The following is a 20,512-nucleotide window of genomic DNA, read 5'->3' on the forward strand; positions in this document are numbered from 1 at the left end:
ACGTTTCCTTAGTCCCTTGGACAGAATCACCCACATGCTTAGCCTCTGAGCAGAGGCATGACAAACCAGCCTGGGGCTCCTTGGGTGTGGAAGTGATGTGTGGCTACAGGTAGTGACAAGAGTTGACTCTGCCCAAGAAGCAGGTCATGTCAAATAGATGACCCAGAGTATACCATCCAAGCTGGTAAGCTGGAGCAGCACACTTCGTGCTCCAAGTAAGCCAGTGCTGCAATCATTCCCACCACACCTAATGCTGAAGTAACACAACTAAATTACACTGAGTACAAAATCTAAGAAATTGTAATAAAGGTACCCATATACACATCTATTTTTACCCATCTGCCTCCTATATGGATTAAACTTCCTGATAAAGAACGTATATTTTAATTATACAACCCTTAAAGAGATGTATGTCTGTCTACTTTATTGCATATTTCCATTGTCTTTCTTTAAATCATTTTCTTCGAACTGCTAGTATCTGTTTTTTAAGTGTCTTGTTAAAACAAAACTGTTCGGGTCAGTCCAAAAATACTTATTTAGTGCTTTAACTTCTCAAAGCAAATATTCTGTCTTCATTGTAGCCAAAGATCTCACTCGACATTACAAGGACACACAGCTATTATAACATCTTGTTTGGGACACATGCAATATACAAGTATACAGAAAATTTGGCCTTATATCTAAAGCTTGTTAGTGCTTTTCCCCTCAGAAGTCTTCCAAAGAAAACATCTCACAAGATTAATGAATATTCTCTTTGTTAAAAACTTTCATTTTCTCTGTTCAAGAGGAACAATTTCCAGCTAGTAATTAATCTGCACTGTGGTTCAAGGACAGAATTATTTACTTTCAATCTTGGAATGCCGGAGATTGAAAACACATTTTCATCAGATACTAACAATAATGAGAGGGGTGGTGAGGTCTGAAGACCTCAGGTGAAATTCTTAAAATAGTCACCAAAAACTGAGTTTGACTTTTTTCCCTTATTAATGTTAAAATTTTCACTGGGCTTTAGTATGTCTGTCTCACCCTAAATAAACCCTCAATGACCCCAAGGTTTACCTTTTTCTTGGAAGCAGTCCTAATGTTCCCATTAATACTAAGAAAAGGTGAAGTATGAAAATTATATGATTGGTTGGAAATCTATTCTTTTTTCCTCATGAATATTATTTCCAGCATAACATTTTAGCGATCTTGCACTTACTCTTTTCTATTCACTAAGTTCTGAAGAGCTTCTTATTTGACCTATGTCTGAAAAGCTAAAGACTGAATTGCACTTATAACTTTTCCAGATAGCAATTCCTATTTTTAGAACATTTGTTTTCATCTGCTATATATAAGAAAGCTAACACCAGAGGAGTAAAAATCCCTCTCAGCAATCTAATTACTGCAAACAAATTCCTGGGGCCTGGAATTCACACCCCTTTTTTCTTCCTTGAAGGTCATGCAAATGTTGTCATGACCTGAAACCTTCACACCTTCTTCTGGTACAGGCAAAAGACAGAACCACAGGTGTCATTCCTATCTGTAATCATGGGAGAAAATTCCTAGCAGTCACAATAAATTGCTGTTCATTTCTGAGGACAGCAAGATTTTTGATTGACCATCTTAAGCTACATACCATGGAAGGAAAAGCATGAACATGCTACAGGGATACCTCACCTGGGATAACTCTCAGACAGCCAATTTTCCAATGATGCAACACAAAGCTGCAGGAGGAGAAGAGCCAAGGCCAAGGTTCAACCAGCATTGCATCTGCTTGGAGAACAGAAAGCTGTGTCAGAATTTTCCATATGCCCAAACAGCTCTGTACTTGGTACAAAGCCTTCATCCACTGAGGTGAGTAAATATGAATCGGAATAGGATTAAGCCATAAATCACACAATTTATAAGATCAACCAAATAATGTAAACTTTATTTTCTCTTCACAGGTACTTTTAAACAAATTCTGCTCAGATATTATTTATATGTGCTTTCCATGAATGTTCAACTGATCATATGGTACAAATAAGTGAGGTTTTGAATCAATGCACAAATATTCATAGGAACAATATTTTAAAACTACATGATGAACAACAGTACCAGGTGCTCAAAAATTTATCCAATTTGGTAGCAGAAACTGTTTACTGTCTACCAGAAATTTACTAATTAGTTAAACATCACCACTTCAGTTTCAGATCTTACTGAGTCAGTGTTCCCAGGGAAATTATCGATATCAATCAAATTTGGAGTAATTTTCTGATTACAAAAATTGGTTAAATCAGAATAATGAATAATTCAAAGTAACTGCTTTGTTCATATAACATATTGAAGTGAGAATCTACATTTATCAGATAAATTATTCATTGCAAAATTACTCATTCTGTTCTGCCAATACGTATCACATATACAGACTAAATTACTAGAATTATGGCTTAGGAAGAAAACCTCTTCTGACCTTAGCTTCCAGTTTCAGCACGATCACTTAGTCAAACACAGGACTTTGAGGTTATCATTAGGACAATGTCAGATATCAAAGAAAATAAATGTAGTCTGGAAAAAAAAAAACACTTAACCTAACAATACATCTTAAATTAAAAACAATTTAAACAATTAAATTAAAAACAGCTTAATAAAACAATTGATATACCATTATTGAAATAATAGCCTGTTCTGGACAGAAAAGGGTATTATAAATTATTGAAGAAGGAGATATTTATTGCAGAGTATAAATACTGTAGGCACAACATTTTTGAAAACTGATATGAGATGTTGCAAGAATGTAGGAATCTCTAATTTTGATTACACCCTGAGACTGAATTACTTTAAAAACTAGGACAAAAAGAATCTTGAAATATTGGCTCTTTCAACTCCTTTGTCTTATTCAAGTATATCTAGTGAATCAGATTCATTAGTACAGATTACCTGTAACAGCTGATATAACACTGTTTTGTTAGAAAACAGCTCAATTCAATAAATATTGAGTATGGAAAAAATAATTTTTCAAACCATAAGACATCATTAAAATGATATTTTAAACAGGAGAGGGCTCTTATTTAGTGCCTGACAACTCACAACTGTGGTTCATATTATTTTGCCTAGACCTTTTTATATTCAGGGAATACAAAAACTGATCAAATTCAAATGAAGTCTGATTTGCAAGCACAAAAGTAAAGCACAAAGACAAATGTATTAATTTCAGAAAATGCAAAAATTCCCTACAAGGATACTTGACAATAAGATAATAATTAAAGAAACTGTTACGGCTATGGAATGATTCACACAACAATTCTTGTTTTCCTTCAACCTCTATCTCTTAGAGTCCTGTGATTATTAAAGTATAGAAAATTAATTTCAAATAAAAGAATAATTAAATATCTAGCATTTGCAGCTGCGAAACAGTCTTAGTAATATGAAGACAGTGTTTTAAAGAATTAGAAACTAGACAGCAAGAAAAATGAAACAATAATATATTATTAAGAGAAACACCCTCATATTTGTATTGAGACTAACTTGATTCATGATTTTTAATGTTTGTTAAGCAGGTTGATTTCAATTGACTGGACAACTCACATATTATATCATAAATACATTTCTTGAAAGCCGTAGTTTAACAAAAAGTAGAAAACATATTAGTCAGTGGTTTTGGTTTCATTACAGTATGAAGGTTTTTCTGATTAAATCTTATTTGAGAAAGACATGATATAAGACAAAAATACCCAGTAGACAGTACTCTCTCTTGTCCAAGTGCATTTGCAGTGAGTTATTAATGCAGCCACCATGGAAATATTTTTCTATGTATCAGAAAAGCTTCATTAAAATTAGGAGCTGAAAAAAATACCCTGTATTAGAGCATCTGCGCATGGTTTTATTTATATTAATGGCCCTATCCTGTTATTCAAAATTCTACATGATAATGTTTTGTTCTACAGAAGTCCCACAAAAAAAAAATTAAAAAATAAAAATAAATTACTAGACTTAGGTACAAAAATGTAAAATATTATAGCACTACTGAAGTCAACAGCTGTTTATCCCATAGCTTAAATGGAGCTAGGAAAAGTAAGACTTGCAGAAATTAGTAATAGGTAGATCCTTCTGTCTTAAGCATATCCTAATACCACGCTTTTTTCGTGGAACTTTCTAAAATCTGAAAGTTTGCTGTTGCAAAGGAAGAAATACAATATCAGCTCCATCTTTGCTGTGACTAAATTAATTAAGTAGATAGAAAAATAAATCCATCCATATATATATACATACATACTGAAATATTTCAAGCCAGCATATATCAGGAAAATAAATACAAAGGCTATTCTCTTAAACATGTAAGTTGAAATGTTTTATTCTGCAGTGGCCATTTTAAAAATAAGTAGTTCAAGTGCTAGGCTTGAAAATAAAGTAAACAATGAAAAACATGAGATGAAGGAAATGCAATTTAAAAATATTGTAAACCAGCCAAAATTATATACCCCTAATTGAATAAGCAAGATACTGTGACAGACAGGCATGTACTATTAGAAGCAACACACTTCATTTTGTACAAAGTGTTCCTTCAGCTTGTCAGCGAGTAAAGAAAAAACACCAACCAGGAGTCTGAAATGGCTTATTCACCACATAAGGAAACGTGTTGAGCTGGATTAACCACCAATTGAAGAATTTTATCCAGGAAGCTGAAGATGCTTGGAAACTGGATGAGTAAAATGAAAAGAAGAATTTTAAAATATTTTAGAATATTTGTACTTAAGGGGAAATAAATAAATAAATAAATAAACAAGGATAAACTTACAAAAATTACAAATATCCTATCAAAAACAATTTATTCACTAAGACAACTGGTGGAATATAATCTAGATATTGTTGTTATAAGATCAGTGTACAACTGCATGAAAAAAGTGACTCACAATGGCTCATTTTAAAACTGGAAGAATATGCTTGAAAAGATCTCAGCACAGTTAAAGTCATTAATAGCTCAGTGGAATGGGAAACACTCCTAAAACCTGGGCAGAGCACAGAAGTAGAATAGAGTGCAAGCAATTTGCAAGAGAAGATTTAGCGTAAGGGTGATAAATTGGGGAGGGAGACAGACAAAATCATCTAAATTAAATTTTATAAAGTACAAAGTTCGTATTGGAAGAGAAACTCAAATATACAATATCAAACAGGGAAGGCTGCAAAAAAAAAGGACTGGGTATGTTGGATTCTGGACTGAATATGAGTCAACTGCTGATGAAGGTTTCAAAACAGAATATAATTCTGTGTTTATTAAAAAGAAAGCTCTACATAAAACATGGAAAGAAATTATTCCACTCTACTAATGACTGGTAAAACCTTAGCTACATCTATTTTTGTCTCTCAGCTTTAAAAAGATGTAGTAAACTGGAAAGAGTCCTGAGGAGAACAAAGAACAATGCAAAATTTATAAAATATGATCTATCAGGAAAAACAGAAGATTGAAGACAGGATGATAAACATCAACCAATGTTTACTTTACAAATTTTGAAGTCATCACTTATCCTGTTTCCATCAAAGGATGGCAAGAAGTAATCAGCTTCATGTGTGACAGAAGACTTAGATTAGTTGTTAGGAAAAACCTTCTTAGCTGTTAAAATAAAGCCTACAGAGGGAGAAAGGCAGCTCCAACAAGTACCCTTAAGGTAGGTTCAGGAAGGCTGGTAGGAGAAGTAACCACACCATTGTTGTGTCATGACGCAAAACTTTTTCAGCTGAAAATGAGGTAACTAAAATGAATACAATGGGGATAGGAAGATGGAGACACTGGCTCTCCATCAAATAGCTTCTTTCACTCACAGTCTGAATTTACAACCTTCAAGTACTTGTGGCCAGTACCTTTACTGGATAAAATCAGTACAGCTTGAATGGCTCAAATATTTTCTTGGTTGGTACCAGACCTTGTCCTTTGTCTATAAAATGAAAAGTGGGAAATGCCTTTAAAAAGAGAAGTCTGTGGACAACCTTGGTTGATATCCTTGTACCAGTGGCTGATCTCCTCCATCTTAACAAAGTATCATGACAGAGAGTGCTTCTACATCAGGGAAGTACCCTCTTAGGTTTCAAAATATCTTTTCCTCTCAGCTACAACTATGGTGACATCTGGCAGTCATCGTCTTATCTTTCCCTTTTACAGACCAATCAGGTTTATGGTCTGACCATGGTAGGCAAATGCATCAGACAGGAAGATACCAGTAGCAGCAAAAGACACACCAACATTCACCAAATGAGGCATAAGCATATTAAATCTGTAACCCTGCAGCTGCATTAGAAATATTTATTTGCCTCCATCTTGGTATTCTGGCCAAGCAGATCCATTTGGATTTGTAAATAGTCTGGTTAAAATGAGCTGTTTTTCTTAGTAGTTGATTTTAAAGTTTCCTCTTGTAAGGAAATTTTCTTGTTGTTTTGCAGATAAAAATCAAATACATTTTGAAAAGACTGTCTACGTGCGTGGGGGCAGAATAATATTTTGACAGAGGAAATGTCTATGTTTCTCTGCTTCATGCTCTGCCAAAGTCACTCACCAAGGTATGGGGGGGGGGGAGGGGGGGGCGGGGGGAAGGGCAGGCCTTTGGATTTATACACTGTTTGGCTATGATTCTTCCTGACTTGAGAAGGTTCTTTGGGAAGTATTGGCTTCAACGAACACATGTATTGTCTATGTTTCTCTTTGGTTAATCAATTTGATTGGTGCTCTTACAAATGTGGAAAGCCTTATTTTTTAAGAGATAATGCTTGACAACCTGTCCAATGCTCACCTCTTTAATCTCCTATTCTGGGCTATAGTCACTGCTTGAGTGTTCTACAATGAGTAGACTGCAGTGCAGGATGCTTTTTAGGTGACAGCAGATGTCTCCTCCAGTCCAGGATCTAGTCAGAAGGTGTAAAGGTATTATCCAGTCTACCAGTCCAGTCTAAATAATGTCATCATGGGATGGCTCACATTCTACATAAGATCTGTTGATAAGATTGATTTTCATGTTGTTGTTCTGCTCTTAGACAGTTAAAAGTATGGTTTTGGCCATTTGTTCCTTGGTCTCAAACCTGAGGTGCCCCAGGGTGGTAGTTCACTAGTTGTCCTGACATATTACCGGATCTGTGTGGCCAAACTGCTGGACTTTAAATACCTTACTCAAAAAATCAGCTGCTCAGCTTGCAGTCCCACCCTACACAAAACCTCTCTCTGTCCCCATTTGACCTAGAACATTAGAGAGGATGAGAGGGTTTGTCAGATGCCTCACCAGATGCTGCCAGATGTCAGATGCCTTGCCAGAGTTTACCCTGCAGCTGTTGGGCTGTCACAGCTCTTTCCTTAACCTGTTCCCAACATGATGCAATTACATCCCACCCCTCTCTCAGAGCAGCTTCTCCAGTTCCAGGCAAAGCTGAAGCTTTAAGAAACGGTAAAACTTTGGGCATCAAAGGGCAATGCAGGCACAACAGCAACAGACAAAACAGACAATTTTTTAAAGCATTTTACCTAAAAGCAGGAAATGACTATGAAAAAGCACTGAAGCACTGCATCAGCAAAATGCTCAGAGATAAAATAAACACTGTAAACATAATACAGCCTTTCATAGTAGGAGAAAGACTGAGGGAGGAGGAACAGTACAGCCTTTGCTGTTTTGACTGGCATCACTGCTTGTCTCACTCTGACAGGTTGCCAGGTTAAGGTTTTGTTTTGAATCAGTCATTTCCCTTTGAACAGTGGCAACTGTTACCATTGTTACCCTGTTACACTGAATATAAAACAAAATTTCCACCAGCTTTCTTGCCATATGTTTATTCTAGGAGGCAGCAGGCATCTAGGATTTGGTAACAATCATAGTGAGGAAATATTTGCGGGACCTGTCTCAACAAAATAATTACCTCCATCACAGTAATATCATGCAGAATGCAACACTGAATTCACAACTGTTGTCCATGAAATCTAACCTGAGAAACCTAATGAAAGGTATTGTGTTTCTTTGTTTTAATTGATTGGTTATTGCTTCAAGGAACGTCTCTCTAAAGCATAAAGCACACACCTGAGGGATTACTCTTCAAACACTGTTGAGCATGTTTTAACTGCAAAAGCATTTAACAGATATTCTTGAAATAGTTTTTGCTTTGTCTCCACAATAAATCTAGCCACTTCCTGGTGAAAGCAGTTTCCCTTAGAAAAGTGATACAGGGGGCTTAAAACAGGGCTTCTTAAGGGTTTCATATTAGCACAGATTTAATTATGAAGGCATTTGAATGTCTCCAAAGTATCACGATTTCCTAATTACTTATGGAAAATATTTTATAATGAGGTGATATGTTTCTTATTTATTTGCAGTGCAGTTTGTTCTTCCTAATCCTTTAGATCTGAAGAACTAGATATAATGAAATCAGTGAAATCTCTCTTTATAAGAATTTTTACACTTAAATCAGATTATCACTATAGTGCTTAGTCATTTAATAAAGTAGTTCAATCATTAATGATTGCTCCCTCTTTTTGAGTTTCTAGAATGAATGGCCAGCATCAGTGAGCCTACACCCCTAAAAAAAAAAAAAAAAGTAAAATAACTAGAAATTACTAGAAGTGATTGAGAACACAGTACCCCAGTACCCATATGGTCTTCTGGACTTAAAAAACTTGAAGTCTGATGTAACATTACAAGCATTGGATTATAATTTATTAATAACAGCTTGTATTTTTGAAAGAATTTAGAGGAAGTAAACTCCCAAATCCAAATGCCTTTTAAAGGGAAATTATTGCTAAATCTCATAGGTTCTTTTGAAATTCCAGAAAATCATTAAAAAGTAGGAGAGAAGAAAGATACATCATTTTGACCTTAAAAAGAACCCACTCTCAATAATATTGATATATTATACTGCTTGATATTGCATGGATTAAGTATATGTTTATGAATGAGAATGAGTGGTCTTCTTTAATCTTAGAATTTAGTCAACCTTCACACTCACCTTTTTTAACGTAAAATAATCTTCTTATATCAAAGTATTGCAGTTTGTTTATTATTCTGCAGGTAGTTAGATAATCACCTTCATCTTTAGTTGCATTTAATTCTTTGAGCATTAACAGGAACAGTTTATGTGTGAGATTTATGTCATGCTGAGACAATTTTTACAAGATTAAGACACCAGAATGTGAAGAAAGCAGAGATTTTAGGAGGTAATCTAAAACAGGCAAGGACAGCAGAGTTGAGCATTTAATGAAATGGGGTGCATTCGGAAGAGTGTTGCCAGCAGGTCAAGGGAGATGGTGATCCTCACCTTTTGCTCAGCTCTGGTGAGGCCACACCTGGAGTATTGTGTCCAGTTCTGGGCTCCCCAGTGCAAGAGGGACATAGAACTACTGGAAAGAGCTCAGAGGAGGGCTACAAAGATGATTAGAGGACTGGAGCACCTGTCATAGGACAGGATGAGAGAACTGGGTCTGGTTAGCCCAGAAAAGAGAAGACTGAGGGGCGACCTCATCAATATGTATAAATATCTGAGAGGAGAGTGTCAAGAGGATGGAGCCAGTCTCTTTTCAGTTGTGCCCAGCAAGAGGACAAGAGGTAACGGGCTCAACCTGAAGCACAGGAGGTTCCTGCTGAGTATGAGAGGGCATTTCTTTACTATGAGGGTGACAGAGCACTGGGACAGGTTCCCCAGACAGTTTGGGAAATCTCCTCTGGAGATATTCAAAACCCGCCTGGATGCCATCCTGCACAACATGCTCTAGGTGATCCTGCTCGGTAAGGGGGTTGGACAAAGTGATCTTCAGAGATCCCTTACAACCTCAGCCATTCTGTGATCCTGTGAAATTCTGATGTAGAGTATCATTAGAAAAATAAACACACACACACACACAAAAGTATAACCTGGCAAAATTCCTCATTATGGCAATGGATCTGCCCTGGTAGGATTTACCTGTTTTTGTTTTAACAAGTAATTGGTCTTGTCTCTCTGACAAGTGATTTCTCTGGCCATGGAAGTTTGCCTTCAGTGTTTCAGTTGGAGGGAATCAGTTTTTAAGAAAAATGACTAGAAAAAAAAAAAAAGATTAAAAAAATAAATGAAAAGAACATATCAGAAAGGGGCCAGTCTCCCCCTTTCACAGAAAACAATACAAGATAAGAAAGCTTTTTTACCTTATCACCTATTTGTTTTCAAGTTCCCAAGGTACATCAGGAAAAGCACCACAGAAAAGAAATGAGGAGGTAAAAGAGAAAGAACATATAACAGATTTTAAGATATGCACAGAAAAGCACAAGTGTAAAATACACAAATTATATTCAAGTATTTTAGTTGTTTTCTTTTATTGACTAGTGCTGATGACTAACAAGCTTTTCATTCCATCACATTATGTGCAAGTAAAGTGTGTAACATTTGCAGATTCTGAACAATTGATGTGGTAAAGTAAGTTATGGCAAAATATGTATAAAGACCTTTGGACTGAAATATCTGTATCTTCTCAGTTAATAATTTTCAGTTAAAAATAAATAAATAAATAAAAATGACAGCTTCCTTATTAAAACCATGAAGTGATGTAGGACATCCTGACTCAAGAACTCCTTAAACGTAAAATAAACAGTATGTAAAGAGGACACACTTTGCTCTCTCAACAAAATGTTCCCATCTTTTGGATGGAACAAGGAAGCTGTATAAAGTTAGCTAAATGTCCCAGTAATCTAGGGAAGGAACTGGAAAATAACCCTGCCAATTGAAACTGCAGGAGTTCTTTTGGCCAACATAATGTCAACACAGAGTCACTTTGGCCAACAAAGTGGGCTATGGGAACAACAACAAAAAATATGTAGTGTTGTCAAAAGTGCCCAAGAATATATAGGGCTACATTTTCCAAAGGCAGAAACCCTTTTCAAGCAGACAAAAGGATCAGCATGAATTATACACCTATATTTGCCAAAATGCCATATGCAAATGTCCAAGGGCAAGTGGGGAAAAAAAAAATGGAAAATGTCCAGTCCCCACTTCTTTTTTTTTCTTTTCTTTTTTTTGTTTTTTTTTTTGTTTTCGCAGAGAGGATTTTCAGGTTCCCCAGTGTTCTGGGGATACAAAGTTCAAAATATACAAGTAAAAATCTGTGTATGTGTATAAATCTAAATGTCATTAGTGATATTGGCTCTCAGTTTGGCTCTGCACTGGAACTTTGAACATAAATCTAGCCTCTGTGTTCACTGCTATTAGTTGTGCTTGCATATGTCGGTTCGAGTTCTTGTATGAACAAACCAATCATTAAAGAAAAAGGGACAAAAGCAATTGAGAAGCCCCAGAATCTTCTATAGCTTAATTATCCTAGGAGTTGATGAGCCCCGCTGCTATCACTGGGAGAGAAGTAACATCTATTGAAGCCAGCAACCCTTATTGCAATAACTTAATTTGAGGATTGATATCCAAATATGCCAGATAGGTGGGATGGTAGAAGTCTCTGAAGAGTTCTCTAGGTTTAGGGGATGAAACTAAATGTGACTTTAATCTTTTATTTCAGATCAGCTTATCCTTTGATGGAGCCTCTATACCTTCCCAAGCCCCTTAAATGAAATGGACTGTTAAGTCACAATACAGACATAAATAAATGCACTCATGCTGTTCAGTAACATCTGCTCCACCAAGAAGAATTGCCTAGCTCTGTTCAGAATAAGTCAGCTGTTCAATCAGCTGGAGTGAGCAGAAATGTCTGAAGAAATCAGAAATACAACAAATATATATTGCTCTCACATGAATCAAAAATGGCCTTTCCTGGCAAAAAGACAGGTATCCAACATGAAAGGATTGCTAACTGAAGATTGTATATCTCTCTGAAAGCATTTCCTTAGGGACATTTCTTTGGATCGAGGTGATGGGAAGGAGATTTGTCAGCATAAACTCTATATCCACAAGCAGTTTTCTGAGAAGTGGAAGTCAAAATGGCTTTGTGGCTTGCATGAGATTTACACTGAATATCTCTGCTGCCAAATGAAGATTCTTAACTCTGAACAATTTCTACACAGCCTGTGTTTCTTGAACTGGAGGGAATCAGTTGTTTACTTCTATATATATCCTTTTATGGTAAGTGGTAGTAGTATTTCTACAATAAATTGATCTCTTGCCCACCCCAAAATATAAAAATATTAAAAAATAAATAAAAATAATGAAAATAAATTGCTATGATTCAGACCTGATAAATACACTTAAGAAAACAAAAAATATAATCAAATAAATATACAGGCAAGCATTCAGAGAAAATGGCCACTTAATATGGCCTCTACCTGAGACCAATTTGTAAGATGCAAACCTGCATTCAGAAGAGCTTTAAAGGAACAAGTTCGGAAAAGAGTTTTGTCCAACTCTCCAAACCTGATTTTATTACACAGTAAAAAAAAAAAAAAGCAGTTTAAACAAGGTCTGAGTTAAAATAATAACAATAATAATAATAATAATAATAATAATTAAATAATAACAATTATTATTATTATTATTATAAATCAGCAGAAGCAGCAAAGAGAAACATATAAGCAGAGACTATAGGAATAATTATGGTAATCATGGATACAGTTCAGTTACTGAAAGTATTTTATATAATCTAGTCAAAGAGGGTGAGGTAACAAAGGCAACTTAGCTACCAGGAAACCAGTGAAAGGTGGCAAGGTTACAAACCAGAGGAAGTGGAACCAATAGAAAAGGACATGAAATCAGACAGTAGAGATATACCAACACATGGTGGAGTGGCTGTCATCATTGGAATGCTGGTATCGAAATACATACCATTCTAACAGCTAGAAATAAAATTAAGAGTACTGCCACAGTTGAATAAAGACAACTTCTGCAAGTAAAAATTTTCAATAACATGGCTAAAACTGAAATTTTAAGGTCAAAATCAATTTGAAAGAAGTAATTTGAATTAGGGTCTGAATTTGGTCATTCCCTCACTTGGGTCAAATTTAAACCTGGATGAAGACCTCATCAACAGTTTGCTGTATCATTATATAGACACATTAATTTCCCACACACAGACTGGAAAAAAAAAAACATGCTAACAAATATGGTAGGACCCATTTATTCCTGAATGTACTAGCCAACATATTTTTTCACCAAGTGTACTGTGACTAATAAGTTCCACTGTTTAAAAAAAAAAAAAATAGTGGGGGGGGAGTTCTGGTCAGCTAGAAATGACAGAGCAAGCAAAAGAGCTGGACATAGAACTTAATCACAAGATTACTATGAGTCACCAGTATGATGATAAAATGTAATGTGATACTAGACCACAGAAAAACCAAAATATTTCCAACAGAAATAGGGTCATATTAAAATGGTGATGCAAGGTAACAATAAACAGCAGCCTCTCTATCTTAAGTTGTGTGCAAAGATGAACTCAGCTCAGAAGAGGTAGAAAGAAGGACCAGTCATACTTGTAGGGAACTGACAATCTTCTTTGGTAGGAGAGAAAAAAAATGAGAGCACAGACAAAATGTGGTTGTTCTCTGACTTATGTTAGCACAAAGTAAGAACTGGAATGATAATGCTGGGAGGCAAACAAAGTCACCTGAATTAATTTAGGAAAGAAGAACAAACTTCCTTACAATCCACTGAGTAAAGTCTTGAAACAGCTTAACGAAAGGAGTGGAGGAGCAAAAGTTAATTCATTGAAGGATTAAGAAATTAGGGATGATCGCTTATTCAGTGTCCACCCATTATCATTAAACATATCTGCGATGCAGCTTTTCATAAACAGGTAGAGAACTACTCACAGAGAACAATTATTCTAAGTAAAATTTAGCATTTACTTAGTGCTTAGTTTGTTGTACTCTGTATAAAACTTTACTGATTTATATCAATATAAGACATTGTTTAATAAATTGGGTTGAGGGGCTGCACTGTAATAAGATTCACAAGACCTATGCTATGGAAAATGTGGGAAAAATATGAACCAAATCTAGTAGCACCAAATACTATTGATTAGCACTGGCTTTTCACAATGAAAAAGACTTCTCAATCCTTCCTTCCTCCCTATTAACCTCAGTTTAAAACATGACCATATAATAAAACAAAAGGGTCACATCTAGAAAACAGAAATGAAAACAGGTGTTTGATTTAACATATATAGTTTAAGCTGTGTTTAAGAGGTAATAGAAAACGACACAATATGTGCTGCTTTCTCCTCTATCTCAAAGCCAAGTCCAATACTGTATGCAACTCTGCCTGCAGATAAAGTTCTCTTTTGGATTTTGCTGTGACAAAATGTTACAAAGTTTAAAAAAAACGAAGACTTCTATGTGTTATGTATGGTGGACCTGTGGATGTACTGCTGTTAGTTGTCACTGAGTCAGTGGACATTTAAAACGAATGAATCATTTTATGACCACTAATATTTTCTGTAGCTCTGCAAGATAGAACAATGAGTTCAGCATTAAAATTGCATTATTTTTTTTTCAGGAAATTGTTTGGGAGTATTGTTTGGGAGTAATTTCAGCTATTCATTTTGGCAGATGGACGTGGGGATATTTCAGCTTTCCCTGACTGTAGGGGTTGTAGCTTTTGCTGTATCAGGACAAGAGATGAGATATTGATTAAAACTCCAGTACAATATAGTTCTATATCCCTTCATTGAATATTCTTCCTTTATACTCCATATATGAGGACTAAAACCAGTAAAACTGATGTAATCATGAGAAAATTCAGGCTCAAGTTTGTAAAAAAAATACTGAAGTATCCTCTAAAATGCAAGCAGCTATTTGTATAATATTTTATCAGCAATATACAAAATTATGTAACCTAAAGAATTGTCATGGCTAGTGTCATAATTTCAGTGGTTGCCTGTACACCTCTCTGATATCAGTTAAACTTAGAATTGTCACCTTGCTATGACCTTCCTTCCAGCCTCCACAACCATTGTAGGTAATGAGCGGAGTTACAAAGCATGTGTAACTCATCAAGAGTCAATACAGAACTTTCACATTACATGTGCATTTCTGCAATTGTACCAAATTGGATAGGAATGAAAATGCATAATGATAGGAGAAAATGCATAAACTGATTACACTTTCCACTTCTAGGTATCTACACTTTTAAGATCCACTCTAGAGACTTTAAATATCTGTAAACCACATCTCTCAAACCACATACAGAGCTACAGCTGTCATACTTCACTTTGAAGTACATAAAATCACAAAGAGGACATCTAGAGGGCACATATAACTTTCCCTGAAAAATCAAGCTTTGGGCATTCAGGCTGCTTGTTTAACGTACTACAGAAAAGTATAAAAGTTCTCAGAAGACAAGCTACAGAAAATGGACTCAACAGCTTTTTTTCCCTTTTGCCGGAGCTTGAATACATCAGACTGCTGTGGACAGTTTGGGTCATTTTGGTCTATCTGCCTGTGTTGGGCTTCTCAGGAAACATTTTGTACTTTTTCCATCTAACAGGGCACCTAAGACAATGTGGAGGACTATATCAAATCTGATCCACCAAAATCAAAGTACCTAGCCAATCTGACTAGACACTAGAAACTTAGAGTTTTCTTTCATGATTACAGCAAGTATACTGTGATTCAAGTACTAATATTTTGAGTCAGGTTTTTGTATTTTAACAAGTGATTTAAAGCATTTTTAAACTGGAATCATGGGTAGATTGCCTGCAGTAGAGTCATCCATCTGGAAATTTCAGATTTTGTTTATCTATTTTCACAGGAATTTTGACACATCAAATACTTGGGGTTGCAGAAAATGACAATGTGCATTTTGACTACATGCTGTCTAGGTAAACACTTGTCAAATGAGATATACTGAAATCAAAACAAGCTTTTGTGTGTGTGTCACTCCATAAGTTACAGTTTTCTGGCTATTGGACCAGATTTTAGTTACTGTTCCAATACTCATCAATAAGAAAGGCAGCACTCTGAAGATTGCTGGTCCTATAACATGGAGAGTTGCGTTTTGGATGGTATTATAAGTATATAATAATAGTAATCTTTCTACCATATCCAAAAATGGAAGGAGCAACTGTTGAAGCCACTTCATGGGTACTCATCACATAAGGGATGTCAGTAAACCAGCCTCACTGTAAAATGATCAAACCAAACATTTGAAAAGAGGCATATTTTGGTATGACAGTGGAAAAGTTAGTAGAATTAACCTTGCCCTAGCTGGAGGAGTGTGCTAAGAAGAAAGCCTTTGGGAGTGGCAGGAACAGGCAACAAGGACTACATATTTTGGTTGAAGTATGAATTTATATTATTCTGAAATTGCAATGCAGCAGTGTTATGTGCATGAGATTATGCAGTCTTGGTGCCATAGTGAATTACAGATGTTTGGTTGTATGGGGCACTTCTGTATGAAAACATGGCTTGGACTAGCACTGCTGGATAGTCTGCTTTGTGGGATGTTTTAGCAGGTCAGCCTAAAATGGCCACCCTGATCCTGAATCTTACTCTTCTGTGAATGAAAGATGTGAAGTTGAAGGTACACATGTGCAGCCCATATAGATTTCTGCCTTCTAATGTCCTCCATTTCTTAAGACACTGCCTGGGCTTATTTTTGCCAGTCTGTATTACACTTCCTAGACAGAGAGAGGTGATGCTCAGGTGTTTTTTTCCCCCTTGTCTTTTCTAAGTAGATTGTGGGGATACTTTTACAGACCCTAAAACTGCTTTTCTGAAGGTTGGAGTACAAAATTGCTGCTATTCTGCCTACTCCTCATTTTAAGCGAAAGGATTCAATCTCCTAACTTCCCTAAATCAGAGTTGGAAGCTTCATCTATGACTGAAATGAAGATCAAGGCTTAAATGCAGGGATAAGATAGTTAAGCTGTGGGTTTAGAAAATACCCATATTTGCCATCAGATAATTTTGTGATATTTCTGTAAAGAAGGCTCTTCAACAAAAACTGGAAGGAATTCAGCAGTGAGGAATTCCAGCAGTGAGAATTTGAGATGTTTGGGAAATCAGGAGCAAACTGAAACTGAGGTCTTAGAAATGGTGGTATTTTTTTTTCTGGTGCCAAAAAGCAAGCCAAGTTATTTTGTCTTGAATAATCTGTAGATTTAATCTCTGTTGAAGTGCCCAAGGGATTCTCTGACAGAGTTTTGGAATCTGTAGTCCCACTTGGTGCTCTGTTTTACAGCTTCATAACAAAATTCTGAAGCTGATTTCTGCAATGGATAAAGTGGAGTTCAGTATATATTTGATCTCTTTTAATAAGTAGAAACCTTAACTGTTCTGTAAACAAAGACTCGGCCTAGTGTGACTATACCTAAAAAAAACTTTCTTGGATTGTAGAAGTAGTGTATCTTGTATCTTCTTCACTTATTAAAACATAAGGCCTTAATTTCAGAGCTAAGAATAAGAAAGATGACTAAGAATAAGACTGGACTGGAAACTCTGCAGCATGTGCCTTAACTCCAGAGAAAATAGTTATGGTTGAGTCATTTTGATGAAAGCATGTACTGCAAAAGATCTACAGTTCAATAAGTATGTGTATTTAAACATATGGAGTCAATGATTACCTGAGGAATACTTGAAAGCAACATTTTAAGCTGCATAATTTTTTTCATCATTTACCATGAAAAATACTATTCTATAGATTTCCTTCTATTATTTCTATAGATTTCCTTCCTCTTTCTCATTGTCTAAGAAATGTTGGGGCCAGAAGCAGCTTGTTCTCTAACTTCCTATTGGAGACTCAATATGCCATGTCTTTCTTCAAAATATTTCCGTTTTCCGGTGCATCTGCCAGGATGGGGTACTGAACTCTTTCCTGCTGTGGGCAGACATCATTCAGTTAAGGAAAAATCAGAAAGATGTCACAGAATTGTCTTAGCACAGTAACAATGACCCTACAATGTATAGCCTTGAAGATCTTACCATCCCATACTGAACTCAAGATCTTTATTTGGATGTTTCCATTCCATGGAATCTTTGGGTTGGTTAGCAAGGTTAGGGATAATTTAATCTTTGCACTTTCCTTCTCTTTTATCTAGGCATGGCACTAGCAGTAGGAAAGGATAATGAGTGCATATACATATTTAAGTATGTATAATATGCATGGAAGATAGTTTTGAACTTTTGATGTCTTTGAGGTAGATAAATGGATTGCTCTGAACAAAGGTAAGGCAAAAACTTATATATAGAGAGGTAATGCCTTTTTACTAGGATAAATTATAGAAATGGAAAGAAACAGAAGTTCTCATGCTGATGAAAGCTTCTCACTTTTTTCCAAATTTTATGTCAGTTGCCCTGGTTTCTATGGCAAAGTAAATTCACTTTTTTTGTCGTTGTCATTGTTAACATTAATGAATTCTTAAGTTTAAAGTGTATGTTCACTCCAGACAGAACATAACATAATCTAACTATTTGACTTACAAGGAAGTTGCCATATAAGGCTATCCTGAGGGATATGCTCTTCTGAAATCTGATGTTGTGTTTCACTTTATGTGTCTAACTTAAAAAGTACTTGGAATAAACAGCAAAAATTTTGGTATACTGGTATTTTAATAGAAATGTATATAACAATGTGATTCTCTGGTGAGAATGAAATGTGTGAAAAGTGTGACATATGCATTAAGTATCCTTGTTTTGGGAACTACCTGAAATTATATATCTGAACCCCCACTGCCATGTGCCATCATAGAAAGCCTGGTTTACTGAAGTGTTAAGCTCACTGCTATTCAGGAAATTGTTTCTTTGGATTTCATTTTCTCTGTTTTTAATAAATCTTGGTTTTGGCTAGGACTGTTCTTGCCTAGGTAATTTTACAAAAATGCCTGTAGAGGGTTGAGAAACTCATCCGCTTTATGAAGAAGACCTTAAGAGCTTCCAGAACTTAAAAGTTCCTCTCAGTGCCAATCATTGGCCAGGAAAGAGATTATTCTGTTATGTTTTGTAATTTCTGCCTGCTATAAGGCTACAGTGAAAAAAAAAAAAAAAAGGCACAAGCCCACAGACTAAGAAAAGGAAGAAAGTTGGTGTCAGTGAGTGTCAATGTAATATAAAACAACATGAAAAATGTCTAATTTCTACTTGGCTGAGCACATGAGGAATGCCATCCCTTAGCCATCATGTTAGATGGAGCATTAATCACAAAAGGAGCTCTGCAACTTGCTGATATTTCCCTGCATAGGGGAAATTCTCAGAGGATTTGTTAGGTCAAGTCCATGGCTGACTGGACTTGCCAGATCTGTGTGGAGCTGCCAGAGTATCTTGGAAGGGCAGCTCTTCATCTGCAGTAAAATGACTGGCCTGTGAAAAAAACATATGAAAAATCAAATATGAGATGGACTCCTGCGCTGCAGGTGACATTTACAATGCTGCAAATTTGGGTACCTTAGCACTTAGAAATGTTTTTATAAGCTTTACCCAGAAATCTGGATTTGCCAGTTACTGATAGAAATAAGGTATTTCAGCAGTTGTTCTACGAACCCTCTTGACAGTGGCTAAGACAAAAATTAATGGCTTCAGAAGATGAATATAAAAGCATTCTTACTCCTTCTTTTATATAAAAGACAGTATGCCTTATTTCCTATGTGTTAAAAAAAATATATCTTTAATATTTCAGTCTCATTGCATAGTTGATAAGCATTTAGCACTAAGCAGGACTGCATAGTGTCCTTGAAGATGAAGTTTAATGCATGGGAGCATGTTCTAGTGGCTACTTCTAGTCTTTCTGACAGACATTTATATGGGGTGGAATGCATAACAGTTTCTGGCAGATCTTTCAGTAATAAAATTTAACATTAAATTCATTACATTATTAAAACCTTTGTTCTTGTGTGATGTGATCCTGACAGATTCAGGTAAGGTTCTAAGGTTCATAGACTCATAGGATATATAGGCAAACTGATATTTATATGCACTATTATATGTGATATATGTAAACTGGAATATATGTGTGAAGGGAGAGTCACACTTCCTAAGACATATATATAAGTCAGGAGAAAGTCAGAAGGCAGTCTCAGTTCTATTCTTCTATGGATCAACTTGAACTTACTCACTTACTGAATTTTAGTCTAATTTAAATGAACAAGAATTTGTTTGTACTTGGTAGAAAGTTCCAGCCTTTTTTTCCCTGTGAAAACTTTGCTGTTAGGCCTGTGGGAATAAATAGTTTTTCACTTTACTTGCTGGACTAAAAAAATTAAAGAAATATTCCAAATTGAATCAAAGTGAAAATTTTTGTTTATCCTACTGTAATGAAAAAAAACAAATGTAATGCAAATAAAATATTGTTACTACTTAGCCATTTTATGCATCACAATACTTACTTTCATATAATTTTTAATCCTCTTTAAGATTGAGTTATTAAATGTGGATACATCTTTAAAAAATCATTCTTTTTAAGGGAATAAAGAACGTCTTGTTCAAGAAAATATTCAGACAAAAACATTTTAACATTTTCAAGCCTCTTACATCCCTCTCTGCCATCACCCCAACTGCATTTCCCAGCAAAATAATCTACTGAGTGTTTTTTTAGGTTGATTTACAGCTGATTCCTTTAGCTGGGCTTGTCATTTTCTGACAGCTGCTTATTGTGGTTTGATCTGTTTAGCAAAATTTTCACAGAATTG

General features: G+C 35.6%; 1 protein-coding gene and 1 long non-coding RNA gene across 7 annotated transcripts in view; one reads left to right on the plus strand and one right to left on the minus strand.

Annotated features, from left to right (window-relative positions):
• LOC310901091 (uncharacterized protein) overlaps positions 1-20,512 on the minus strand; it is a 247,086-nt gene that overhangs the window by 111,796 nt on the left and 114,778 nt on the right. For 2 of the 5 annotated variants that reach the window (XM_083840147.1, XM_083840146.1), the window contains exons 10-13: positions 9,886-9,999; positions 4,560-4,660; positions 2,435-2,529; positions 1,660-1,752 (exon numbers count right to left, since the gene is read on the minus strand). The gene's annotated coding sequence lies outside the window, so the exon portion shown is untranslated. The other 3 variants (XM_083840149.1, XM_083840148.1, XM_083840150.1) reach the window with 2 other exon arrangements.
• LOC310901093 lies at positions 1,713-18,699 on the plus strand. Of its 2 annotated transcripts, XR_014585600.1 has the most exons (4): positions 1,713-1,836; positions 6,397-6,513; positions 7,777-7,939; positions 11,465-18,699. It is a non-coding gene; the product is annotated as an uncharacterized lncRNA (long non-coding RNA). The 2 variants fall into 2 exon arrangements; XR_014585601.1 differs by lacking the exon at positions 7,777-7,939.

This window comes from Anser anser (assembly GCF_964211835.1).
Source record: "Anser anser genome assembly, chromosome: 5".
NCBI lineage: Eukaryota > Metazoa > Chordata > Aves > Anseriformes > Anatidae > Anser > Anser anser.